This window comes from Strix uralensis, chromosome 32 (genome assembly GCF_047716275.1).
Source record: "Strix uralensis isolate ZFMK-TIS-50842 chromosome 32, bStrUra1, whole genome shotgun sequence".
NCBI lineage: Eukaryota > Metazoa > Chordata > Aves > Strigiformes > Strigidae > Strix > Strix uralensis.
The window spans coordinates 1,076,036-1,088,071 of record NC_134003.1 but is presented as its reverse complement, the minus strand read 5'-3'; the positions used below and the strand labels follow the sequence as shown (position 1 = coordinate 1,088,071).

General features: G+C 57.8%; 1 protein-coding gene across 7 annotated transcripts in view; it reads right to left on the bottom strand.

Annotated features, from left to right (window-relative positions):
• Positions 1 to 12,036, bottom strand: part of MEF2D (myocyte enhancer factor 2D) — an 86,451-nt gene that overhangs the window by 71,887 nt on the left and 2,528 nt on the right. The window contains exon 1 of one of the 7 annotated variants that reach the window (XM_074852892.1): positions 6,496 to 6,521. The exons of 5 other annotated variants lie outside the window; for them this stretch is intronic. The gene's annotated coding sequence lies outside the window, so the exon portion shown is untranslated. Of the gene's footprint in view, positions 1 to 2,956; positions 3,768 to 6,495; positions 6,522 to 12,036 lie in introns of those variants that run through there. One more of the 7 variants, XM_074852894.1, reaches the window with a different exon arrangement.

Sequence of the window (12,036 nt, the reverse complement as noted above, 5' to 3'; positions counted from 1 at the left end):
GGGTGTGCGGTTTTTGTTTTGCTTTTTGCAATCACTCTGCAGACCATCTCCTGATGCCTTGCAGATCGCAGCCTGCAAGGCAAGCGCGCTCAGCCCCGCTCAATTATCCGGCGAGACAGACTTTCCACCTCTCCGGCTTTAGACTCGCGGCGAGGCCGCTCTCCTCCTCCAAAGCAGCTTCCAAAAAACGGGGCTCGCGGGTATCCCGACCCCCTCTGGGTGCTGCAGAGGTGTTGCCAGCACCCAATCGCCCCGAGAAGGTCCCTTTGTATGGGGGGAGGCTGCAAAAACTGGGTGTTGCAAAGGGGAGCGTGGCTGTGCCGGGGGAGCCGGCGGCACGGAGCAGCAGGGCACCAGCTCCAGGCTCCCAGCGGGAAAGCGGCCGCTCGCTAAGGGAAGGAATCCACCCGCAGCACGCTGGGTCCAACCGATGCCCTTTTTAAGGCTCCTGCGGCAGCGGGAAGGGGGTTAAGCGCGCACCGAGCTCGCCCTCCTCCTGGCATTGCCGTTCAGGGTCACCTCCCGTCAGCTCGCCGGATCACCCTGGCTAAAACCTCGCCCTTGGCACGCGGGTCCGCTGCAGCAGGGGCACTCAGAAATACCACGGAAAACCTCAGTGCAGACCAAAACCAGCTCTATTTTACATTACACCCCCCTCTCCCCAGCACCGACACCCCGGATGGGCACGTCCAGCGATGGAGGGGAAGATAAACAGAAGCGACGTCCCCACGGTCCACACCAAAGCCACCGGGACCGCAGGCACCCAGCGCCCGCTCCTGCTGTTGCCCGCTCCTCTTGGAGCGGCCCGAAGCGGTGGGAGCGGGACGGAGCAGCGGGCACCCATCCCCGCAGAGCAGAACCACCTCCCCGGGGCACGTCCCGGCGGAGCACGTGGCACTGGGGGGGCCAGCGCGGCCCCTTCCCGCCCCGGCTCTGCGGGCGAAGCCGCCACGAGCGGCTCTAAGCCCTAACGGGATAACAAGCTCACAATGAGATCCTAATGAAGGATTAGCGAAATACAGTTTAAAGAGATTAAGGCTGGGTGCAGCACTGAAACTTTTTTTTTTTTTTTTTTTTTTTTCGAGAGCCCGGCAGAGGTGAGACCCGAATTTCAGCCCCTGCCAACGCGGAGGGAGCCGGGATCCATCACCAGCTCCGGCAACTCGGGATGGTTTTTTCCACCACAGTCATGCAAAGAGGGGCCAGGGCTGCAAAAAGGATGGAGGAACACAAAAAAAAGATTGCTTGTGGCGCCTGAAAGCCCTGCCCAAGGCACTTTAAAAGCGAGCCAGAGGCTTCCTTCATCTCTCCCCTCCCACACCAGTCCCTTCCCATCTGCATCCCAGCTGCACGCGGCGCAGGGAGCGATGCTCTCAGTCCCGTTCATAATGACTGTTGATGTTATCCGCCTGAGCCGGAGCCTTCCAAGGAGCCCCAGGGAAGCAGGTACTCAACTCTCATTCAGGGAAAGTTATTAATATTAATTTCTTGGCTCTACACAAACAGAGCAAGAAGTCAGCCCTGGCCTCGAAGAGCTCGGCGTGACTGCCAGCCCCACGCGCTCCGAAAGGTCAGGAGTCTGGTTCGCCCCCAAATCAAACGGTGATGTTTTAAAATAGAAAGCAACACATCTGGGATTGCTTTTTGGGTTTTTTTGGCCACTCGTATTTTTCCTGCAACCGCAAAACACCAGAAACTTTCTCCTCCCAAAAAAAGGACAACGTGACTCTCACTCCATCACGGGAATCCAGGAGCTGGGAATTTGCTAAACCAGCCCCAAGACTGGTAGCGCCCGGGGGGGTGGACGGGCAAGCGAGGCTGGTGCTGAGCAGGCAGGGACGGGCTCGGCCCACGGGCAGCGGGGCAACGGCTCGAAGCCCACCCTTAATTTCAGCCGAGTTGTCCAAAGCCACGCGACGAAAGGGAGGTGGGGAGGGGATCTGACAAACATCCCTGTTGAGAGACTACAAAACAAATCAAATGAAGATGTTTGGAGCGGATCCAGATGTTTACTAGTGACGCACATGGAGGTATAAATAATTATCCGGTAGGAATTTTGTTCACAGGCAGCTCTCCCTTATCTAATCAGATCTCAGCGCGATGCGGCCTCGGTCCCCCCCGCCGCTTAAAAAGTCTTGAGAAAACCAGATGCCAAATAAAAAAACCTCACTAGGGGCACCAATTTAATCCCATTAATCACTGGACGTTGGGACCAGAGCTGCCAGGACTCAGATCTCATCCAGGCACAGCTCGAGGAGGGAGGATTTTTTCCCCCGCAGCGGGAGCGCTGGCAGAGGGCCGGATCCTGCGCGAGGGTGCGGAGCAGGGCCGGGGAGCCAAACCCTTGCACCCTGCGCCGTGCACAGCACCGGGTGCGGGTAAGGTGGCATCTGCGGGGACAGGAGCTGGCCTTGGCACCGGCCGCATCCCTCCACGCCGGCACGAGGAGCTCGCCGGCGGCTCTCGCCTGTAAAAAACCAGCTGCTTAAAATACACTCGCGAACAAAAACCTCCCTTGTCCGGCTGCGCGTAACCGACCGGCGACTTCAGAGCCCGGACGCTGCAATTACCTAAAAATAAAAGGACCACAAACCCCGAGACGCCGGACGACCGAGGGGGACGAAGGCGGCGGCGAAGGCTCCCCAGCAGCGCCGAGCCCGGCAAAGCGGAGGGACCGCGGCCGCCAGCGCTGGTCGCGGCATCACCGGGAAGCCCAAGCCAAAGGGTTTGCACGCGACCGAAAAACAGGCAGAAAAAAGGCTTTAACAGCTCAAAAAACCACACCTGAGCTGATTTTTCCCAGCCGTGAGCATCACCTGACCCACCACTGCTGCCATGGGAGGTGCCGGCGGGCTGAGCAGCACCGCCGCCGCCCCCCACGCCGGCAGCCCTCGCCCCGCCGCCCCCCCGCCAGCATCGCCGATGGTTTTCCAAAAATTAAACCAACCCAACCCACCGTAGGTGAGGCCGCAGAGGGTTTCACACAGGCCGGAGAGGAGCAGTGTTGGAAACTTACTGTAGAAAATTGGCCGCTCGGCTCCAGCTCCTTGTCCCTACTGGTGGGAAAGTCTATAAATCTCTAATAAAGAAAAAAAAAAAAAAAATCCCCTCCCATTTTATTCCTTCTCTCTCCCCCCCTCCAAAGGATTGCGAAACCGAGAGGGCAGCCGGGGCTTGGATCTGCAGCATTTCTGAGTTCCTACGGAGTCTGGGCTCCTTGCCACCAGCAACAGCGGCTCTGGGGGTGTGGAAAAAGGGAGGAAAAAAAAAAAAAAGAAGAAGAAGAAGAGGAGGAAAAAAATTAGAAAAGAAGAGTCCTGTTTATTTTGGGGGATGAGAGAGAAAACTTGCAATGCACAAACCAGGGGCAGACAGAGAGCGTGGCTCCGGCACTCCTGCAGGCACCACACGCTTTGTAACAGAAAAGACTTTTGATTAAAAAGCCTGGATTTTGGGTGGGAATACTGAGCTCGCGGAGGATGCCCTTCCCTGGGGTGCACAGAGGCGCTGAGCCCAGCACCTCCCGGGGCAGACGGACCCACCGCGGGGAGCACCCATGGGTGCTAACGGCGGCTCTGCCCTGCCCTGGCGCGTCCCCCAGGTCGCCGTGAGGGGAATTACCGAAGACAGGCTGGAAGAAAAGCCTGCTCCAGCCGTGACCCAGATTCCCCTCCAGCCTGATCCCTCACTGAAGTCATAATCCTTGGAGGGCTTCTGGTCCTCTTTTTTTTTTTTTTTTTTTTTTTTAAATACATCCCTGCGTGTTGCCATGGCGACGAGGGTGATGCTATAATTTCAGCATTATAGGCTTCAGCGTGAGAACAGGAGGGAGAAGGTGGTTGAAATATGGATGAGCTGCACTGGTAATGTATTTAGGGAAAAAAAAAAAAGAATAAAGAAACAACCAAGGTGGCACCTTGGCTTCATTAGCAGATGCCAGAGGAGCGGGGCTGACCCGCAGATGAAGAGAGCAGGGGACCCGCTTTTGGGCATCGTTTGGGCAGCAGCTTCCCCGGGCATGGATGCTCCAGACCCCGCAGGGTTTCGGAGGGTGCAGATTGTCACCCTGCCAGGACAAAGTGACAAGTCCCAAACTCCCAGACAGTCCTTGCAGCAGCCGGGGCAGCCCCGAGCAGGAACACCCTATTTCAGGGCAGCCTTAGCTCTGCCCACCACAGCTCAGCACCCAGTCGGTGGCAAAACCAACCCACTTTGCAAAGCAGCAGCTCCGAAAGAGCCGCCCAGCCCTTTTTTTACCTTTATTTTCCACCACCTTCCCCTTCCACCTTGCTCTGCCCAGGTCAGGTCCCGGTGGCATCCCATCATCAATGGGATGTGGGAGTCCCTGAGCTCCCGATGGGAGAAAAACCCACCACTGCTCCGTGGTTTTGCAAGGCCATGAGATACCTCTGGGTGCTCGTAGCATCACACTACGGTGGTTCGGCCCCAAAGAGCCCCCGGGCTGGTGTCAGCGAGTTTTCAGGCTGGAAGGTGACCTGTGACACCACAGGAGGGATGAACCAGGACCCGAGGCAGAGCCCTGAGGGCTTCAGCCCCCCCAAATCCCAGCAGCCTCAAGCTCTCCTGCAGCACAGGAATAGGAAAATTGCATGAGCAGAAGCTAAAGCACTTTTAGCCGCGTCTCCATCCCCCACCGTGCCCCCTCCCGCCCCATCACCAGGCACTGAACCGGCACCCGCCGTGACGGAAAATTTCCGAAAGACACACAAACAAAAATAAGACCGTACACAAACACACCGCCCAACGGCCCGTGACCCCCCGCCACGAGCTGCCAGTGGGCTCACAGGGTCCCAAAGGAAGCCAGAAAGCCCCGGGGGACGCCTCACCCCACGCCACGCTCGCCCACGCCTCCTTCCAGTGCGCGGCTGCGAGCGGGGAGGTGACAAAAAGGCGCTTTGGTCCAGTGCACAGCACCTGGCACAGCGTCCAGCACCGCTCCAGCCGTGCAGCACCCCTCGGCTTCTCTCTCTGTGAGGTGGGAGAAAGACCCCGATGGCAAAACCCAGGTGGCCGGTGTTGGGAGGCACGTGGAAACCACCATCGGTCCTGCACCGGAGCCACGGTGCCTGGACACAGCTCAGAAAGGCAGCTGAAAGTGGGGATCCTTGGAGGGCGGCGTGATGCTGGGACAAAAGGGTCTCCCAAGCCCGTAAAATCTTGGAAAAAAAACCAAAAAAATCACAGCGCATCATTGCAAAAATGGGAAATCCAGGCGCGGGGCAGCAGGTGCTGCACACCAGCCACGGGACCCCACGCCGGGGCTCCTCGCTGTGAAAAAGCTTGTATAACCTCAGGGAAAAAAAAAAAATAAATAAATCAAGAGTATTTTGTTTCAATCCCCAAAGGGGAGCCAAACCCCCCAAACCACCAGCTTTAGCATCCAACCTGCCAGCCCTTGAGCCATCAGGGTTGCTTTTAGCGGTGCCCTGAGCTCCATATTTAGCCTCAAAGGTATTTATCTTTGAGAAGCTAAAAACAAAGCTGCATTTGCATAACAAAAAGACCCCGTTTGCTCGGTACATGTGTAGCATCGCGGGGAGAAGGCATGCAAAGCAGCCTTCCTCCCTCGCCAAGCAGAAGGCGCTGAAGGTCACCCGAGCGGATGCTGAGCTCGCGGTGGCTGGTCCTCTCCGCTGGAAAGGACAAGGCAAGAACATCTTCCCTTACGGGAAGCCTCTTCCCGACCTTCCCACGTACATCTCATCCAGCTGGAGCAGCCCTCTCCGGCGCAAAGGCAGGCGTGAAATTCAGCTTGCTAAAGCACAGGCTCGTCTGGCCTTAAACCTCAAAGATCAGAGGGCAACGAACAGGTTTTTTCCAAACTCTCTTGATTTGTAACCAGAGCCGGTCTCACCGTTTCCTCTCCTGGGTGCCAGCGAGGACGCGCGGCTTCGTCCCCCCCTCGGGAGCAGCGTCGGTGGGGGAGCGGGGCGGCGAGGTGCCCGAGCCTCGGCAGGGTGCAGCCGAGGTGCCGCGGCCCCGCCGGGCGCGGTGAGCCCGTTCCCCAGGGAGACGTTGGCCCCAAGGCGGCTCCCACGACACCTGGGGACCCCGGGAGCACCTCAGACCTCACCAGGATCCCCCCACCCTCCCGCAGCAGCAGCTCCACGCTCACCCATCCGACCCGGCGTCGGCACCCCACCGCCGCGCCGTGCCCGAGGCTCAACCCGGCACCTACGTCATTGTTTTGGGACAAAGTCCCTTCGCGAACCGGCACCACCCGACTCCCCGTCTCCTCCTTATCTCGCACCCGCCGCGGCACCGCGCTGCCACCAAACCCCCTTTTTTTTCCCCGCCACCCCCACGGCTTGATTAAAGCTCAACCGTACCAAAAACCAAGGGGGGTCACACCGAACCCCAAAAAGCACCGGTGTGCCCAACGCCGCCCCAAAAGACAGATGCTCGCCTCTCCCCCCCGCAATAAAACGCCAGCTCTGGGGAGAGGATTGATGGAGGGAGCAAGAAGCAGCATACCAGCCACCAGCTGCCGCGGGAAGAGGCTTGGCTGCCTTCGCCACCAGCATCCTGCTCCAACCATTTGTTCTGCTTCTATTTTAGAAAGCGATGGGGCTCGGCGCTACGCAGCTCCCAACCTCCCCACCGCCGAGCGAGGCGACAGATTTCTGCAAAGAGGTAGCGCCGGCTCTGCTCTCCCCATCTTGGCAGCGGCATCTGCGCGGGGCCGGGGATATTTTTGAACGAGCGAGTCGAGAGGTGCTAGTTTTCCCGGCGGCTCGTTGCCGGCGCGTGGGAAGGACGGCCGTGCCGAGTCAGGGAAGGTTGGGGATGGATCCGTGATTGATCCCTGGGCTCAAAACCCAGGAGATGGGGCATGGAGTCCTCCTAAACGGCGCAGAGCGAGGTGTCCATCGAGCTCTCCAGGGAAGTGTCACCCAAGAGGAGAGGCTGGAGAGCAGCCTGGCTTCTGCTGCGCCCCAACGTCGCAGCCCTGAGCCCTTCCCGGGAGCCCCCAAGCGCCCCACACTGGTCCACGCACTCGGAGGAGAGCCCGGCACCCTCACGCTGTCCGTGTGATCCCAAGGGCCGCTCCTCACCGGAATACCACGGAAAACCACCCCGAGCTCACGCCCGAGCAAACCCTGCCTTCACCCAACTCTGCCACCCAACTCCATCGAAATGAATTTGCTGCTGTCGCAGAGGGGCAGAGACACATCTCCAGGGAGATTTATCCCCCAGGATAACCGTGTCCGGCCGCACCCCCTCGCCTCCGCCACGACCTCCCGGGTGCTGCCAGCACCGGCGGAGACGGTCGATGTCACACACAAACGCTTTGCTTCCCCCCACGGTTTTTCCAGCAAGTTCTCAACCGGACGGGCGCCCAATGGCAGAGCCAAAGTCAAAGCCCCCTTTGGCAGAATTGCGAAGAGTAAATTTTTAACCAGCTGCAGGTTTTTCAGCCACTCCAACCCCAGTGGCACCAGGGTCCCCTCCCAAAGTGACGCGGAGATGCCGCAGGTGCTGCAGGACACCGCGCCCCGGGGACGGCCCCGCTTGCGCTCGGACAAGGCGGGTTGTTCCTCCCAAAGCTGAAAGCTGGCTCACACGCCAGTACCAGCTCCACGGGGACATTTATCACGATATTTAGAAAACGCATGACAGCTCAGACCCCACCTATGGTTACGCAAACACACAGCCCTTCTCTGCCTCCGTACTGCCTCAAGATTGGTAAAAACCCGCTCGTTTCTTCGCAGGCCCGAGCTTTGCGGAAGGTCCTCGCCCATGGATGCCACCACGGAGCAGGAGCACCCACACCCGGGGCCCGATCCCCGCCGCAGCCCCTAATCACACTGTTTTAGGAGAAAAAGCTAAAATTTTTGCAGGAGAAGATGCTCTCAGTGCAGACCACCGCGGCCTGGGGCTGCGGGACAGGACGGTCTCGGTGACTGCACGCGTGAAAAAAAAAAAAAAGTCTGGTTGGTCCAAATAACTCGTTCACATTTTTTAAAAAACTTTTTTCTTCCCTGTGAGTGGAAACTCCTGCTACAGCTCCGTGTCTCAAGGTTACTGCTTGGGGTGGGGGAGGATTTCAGGTTTTACAACCGAAAAATTCCAGACAGAAACCCAGAAACATTGCCAGTTTTTTTACTAAACAGAAGTCCTTCATCCAATTTATTTATTTTTTTTTAAGCTTGATGCACCAGGTTTTAAGCAAACCCCGGTTTTTCAGCCCCTAAAATTTTTGACCGCTTTGATAGAAAACTCTAACTGACGCCGTGAACATTTTCCATCCTCAATTTCTTTTTTGAGGAAAACCAAAGCAAACAAATCTGACCCCACATATTTTCCCCACCTGCACGACATGGGATGTGTTCCTGGGTATTTCTGTGGCGCTTAGTGATTTTTCCCTGAAGTCTTCCAATAATTGGAAAGGAAAAATTCTCTTTTTTTTAAAAAAAAAAAAAAAGTTTTATCTTCAAAATCAGAAAAAAAAAAAAAGGTCCTTTCCAAAAGGATGGAGAAAAGTCACATTGTTCCAAAAGGCACTTTCATTTAAAAAGGAAGATGAAAACTTTCAACCAAGGCTATTTATAACCACAGCTTATATCCATCAATAACACCTTCCACCCCACAAGCTCCACTGCATCCTCCTGGGCAGGTAACACCCTCCTGACAGCCCCCAGCACCCCGCTGCGGGGTGCAGGATCTGGCCTCGCAGGCGATGCAAATATTCCCTGCTGGGGGAGGAGGAGGAGGAGGAGGAATCCCTTTGCTGCCAGATGAGCCTACAAGAGGTGACCCCTTTGCAGCCCCGTGGTGGGCTCGGGTCAGGGACTCAGCCCTGCGAGTGGGCGCTGCCTCCTGAATCTCTTTACTCATTTTTTTGGGCTGGGAAAAAAAAAATAAAAGAAAAATTAAAAAAAATAAAAAATGAGGAGCTGTGGTTTTGCCCTGCCTCCTTCCAAAAAAAGGCCGATGCGGCAGCAACGCTGCAGTGGGAGGTCACCCTTCCCCACGGCACCCGGCCCCCCACCCGCACCCCGAGCATCCCAGCTGGGGGTCGCTCGGAGGCGCCTCCTCCTGGAAGCGGTTTTGGGTTTGCGCCGGACGCTTGCTGGAAGCTGTTTGAAGTTCTGGAAAGAGAAACGATTCCTCCTCCTCCTCTTCCTCCCTGCCCAGAAATAGGTCATTTAATTACCACCTTTCCAACCCCAAAACAACACTGACTCAAGGCAGGAGGTGGGAGCGCTTCAACCCCTCGCCGGCTCATGCCCAAAGCCACCGCGGCACGGCTTTGACCTTGAGACGGTCGCACCGGCAGGACCCGGGCGTTGGGGCAACGTCAGCGCCAACGGCAGGACTCAGCTCCCCGCTTCAGGATTTCAATTAGCGCTGATCAATTAAAGCAAGGAGGGTCGGGGACGCGGGTGCTGCTGCGCTCCTCCACGCGCAGCCACCGGGCACGGCCGCGCGCCGGCTCCAGGAAAACCAACAGCTAATTGCACGTTGTGAAATAATACGTGTCCTGCTCTGCACCGAGCGAAACGTGCGGCTGCGGCGCGGTCCGGTCCGGCTGCTTCGCGATGGGACACCGCGATGGCTCCTGGGTGGCGGCCGGAGCCTGACACATCCAGCGTGGGCATCATCCTGCCCTACCAGCTCGTCCTCACCGCACAGGCCAAGGCACCTACCCCGGCACTTCTCCTGCTGATTCTGGCTTTGCTTTTGGCAGGCTGCGGGTGTTAAAAACCTCACGGGGTGTCACGGCAGCACGCGGGCATCGGGGACGGGTCCCGGCGTGCTCCGGCATCCCAGCGCTCCACCACAGCCGGGGCAGCTCACCGCGACCAGAGGAGCCCCAACACCACCTTGTCTCATCCACCCCTGCCACCCCACTTTTATATAGGGGAGGAGGTTCACCTATAGCTCAGGAGAGAGCGGCCACGGAACTGGGGAGCTGCTGCCGCGTCCCCCCAGCCTCCGCGTGAACCGGGGCCGAGCCTCCCCAAAAACCTCTCCGCGTGCAGCTCAGAGGCCCCACTCCCCTCATCTTTTTATCCACCATTTAAGAGAAAGCAAATGTACAGCCCCCACCCCCCCCCCCCCCCCAAATAAACCGCTCCAAAATGATTCCCCATGTTTTTAACAAGTCCTCGCTCCACGTGGGCACTTTTTTTTTTTTTTTTTCCCCCCAATTTTTTAAAGGATGCAAGCTCTTGTCCGTTTTTCAAGCGGTGGGGAGCTACAGCAGGGAGACACCAGGAGCGAGGCGAAAGGAAAAATTAAAGAAAAAGCACAAGCAAACCAAACTGGAGTGCGAGATGAAAAGCGACAGATCTGTGGAGGTAGAGCTGCTGGCAGGCAGACGGCTAGATCCATCTTGAAAGCAAAAGCAAACTGCTGCTCAAACAAGGCAGAGGGAAAAACCTAGAGGTCTTCCGGCACTGCCTAAGCTCTGATCAAACAAAATGATTAACAAATTTCAGCTTTTTATTGAAAGCTTCTCTAATTAGAGGAAAAAAAGGAAAGAAAAATTAAAAAAAAAAAAATAAAAGCCTGAGAGGCGCATTGGATGGGAAAGTAACTACCGGCGAGGGGGTGATGCATCCCATAGTCCTGCTGTCGCGGGGAGGGCGAGCGCGGCCGGGGGCACCCAGCTCCCACCCCACGGCACCCGGCACGGCCGCGGGTTTCAACGCCTTCCTCCCCAACCCTCCTCCTCCTCCTCCCTGCCCCTGCTCTGACTCACTTGGTTTTCGCTCGCCGTGGCGGCAGAGCCGAACCTTCCCAGGGGCAGGACTGTCATTTGCAATAGAGTCACCTCTGAACTCCGGCCGGCTCAGCCTCTAGGAACTGCCAAAATAACTATAAAAATAAGAAAGAGTCCCTGGCCCGAGGAGCTCGCCCTCCGAACAGATGGGACGGCTACGGGGCGAGGCAGAGGGGATATTTTTAGCTCTGGTTGCAGATGGGGAAGTCCAACACGGCATCTCCACGACAGCCCCCGCCACGGCTCGCCACGGCCCCGCTTGGGCCACCTCCACGCGTGCTCCCGGGTATTAACGGGATTTAACGGGATGCTCCCAGGCCTCGGGCACCACCGCGGCTCTGCACGGCATCTCGGGCTACCGAGGGCACCCGGCGAGGCGGCAGCGGTCCGGCAAAGCGGGGGCCATGCCAGCGACACGCAGCCCTCTGCCTCTTTCGCTTCCGATCCCAAAGAAGCCACCGGAAAACGGCCGTGGCCCCGCGAGCCATCGCGGCGGGGGGATGCCACACAGCGTCCCGCGGCGGGACCCTCCCAGCACGCTCCGAGCGATGCCAACCTGACCCCAGGAACGCTCTGGCTTGACAAAAAAAGAAGGAAAAGCAATTTTTGCCCCTCACCACTGATGCGTTTTTAAGTTTAAATGACTCGCCCAGGGTCACAGTGGCAGAGCCCATAACTGAGCCCCTCCTGGTCCTTCAGGATGAGCCGGGAGGCATCACCCCCCACCCTCGCCTTCATCCTTCCTCCGTGAGCCAGGGCCTGCACCAGCATCGACACCTCCCTGCCAGGCAGCCACCAGCGGCAGCTCCCGGCCCGCACCGGCACCGCGGCAGCTGGGTCCCGCTCCCGGACTTTTCATCCGACACTTTGGGCTTTGTTCTCCTCCGCACAAAGCCGCCGTCAGGCTGCCCTGGCAGCACGGACAGACCTCGAAGTGGATGTGGTTTATGACCATATTTAGGCTCCTTTACGTTGCCAGAGTCACAGTAAAGGGCTGCGGCGTTAAATGAGAATCAGACCCCACTTGTTTCACTTGGCAGCCTGGGAAAAATCCACCCCGGGTGACTCCAGCACCATCGGTGCCTCCACCCTGCCCGCTCGGGGACAGGATAAAATAGCAACAAGCCCTTTCCAGCTCCGTGGTTGCACTTCCCAAGCCCCACACCAGCAAGGATGGGGGGGATAAACACATGAAAAACACACCCCCCCCCCCCCCCCCCCGAGAGCAACACCGAAGCGTGGGGAAGCAAAGGGACTTGCCCAAGGTCACCCGCTGACAAAGCCGG